Genomic DNA, 974 nt, shown 5'->3' with positions numbered 1-974 from the left:
AAGTAGGAGAGACGAAGCTTAGCCATCCTGGCCTCCAAGGAGCACTCTGGCTGCACTTCTTCCAAAACAGATCTATTGGTTCTCCTGGCAGTCCATGGCACTTAAAATACCGATGAAAATTGCAACACTAATAAAGCAAAAATACTCACAACTGGACCAATAAATAGCATCATGATAAATTGAGAAAAGATTGAAGTTGTCAGACACTTCATTTTACTAGGATCAACAATCAGTCATTATGAAAGAAGTAAAGAAATAAAATGACTTACTGCATTAGGCAAATATTCTGCACAAGACCTCTTTAAAGTGTTCAAGAGCCAAGAGATCATGTGGATGTGAAAGTTGGACAATGAATAAGGCAGACATTAGAAGAATCAGTGCATTTGAATTATGGTGCTGGAAAAGAATATTAAAAGTACTGAGGACTGCTAGAAGAACAAATACGTCTTTGTTGGAAAAAGAACAGAATGCTCCTTCAAATAAATCTTTGTTGGAAAAAGAACAGAATGTTCCTTAGAAGACATAATAGCCAGACTTCATCTCTCATATGTCAGACAGGTTATCTCATATTATCAGATAGGTGGGACTAGTCCCTGGAGAAGGACTTCATGCTAGGTAAGTGGAGGATCAATGAAAAAGAGGAATTTCCCCCCAAGGAGATGGTTGATACAGTGACAGCATCAATGGTGCAAAGAAAACAATTGTACAGTTGGTGAAGGACCAGGCAGTGTTTCATTCGGTTGTATATAGGGTCACTAAGAGTCAGAACTGACTGATGGCACCTAACAACAATAATGTGGTTGTTAGCACAGCACAACTAATGAATGAGCAATTGAGCAATTGTAGGCAAACTGGTATACATATAGGTACAGATATGTACATAGGTACATATATATATATATATTGTTGTTGTTAAGTGCCATCCAGTTGGATCCGACCCATAGTGACCCTATACAAGGTTTCCGAAGAGTGAC

The sequence above is a fragment of the Chrysochloris asiatica genome, unplaced genomic scaffold (genome assembly GCF_000296735.1).
Source record: "Chrysochloris asiatica unplaced genomic scaffold, ChrAsi1.0 scaffold00191, whole genome shotgun sequence".
Lineage (NCBI taxonomy): Eukaryota > Metazoa > Chordata > Mammalia > Afrosoricida > Chrysochloridae > Chrysochloris > Chrysochloris asiatica.
Note: the sequence above shows the minus strand (reverse complement) of the source record.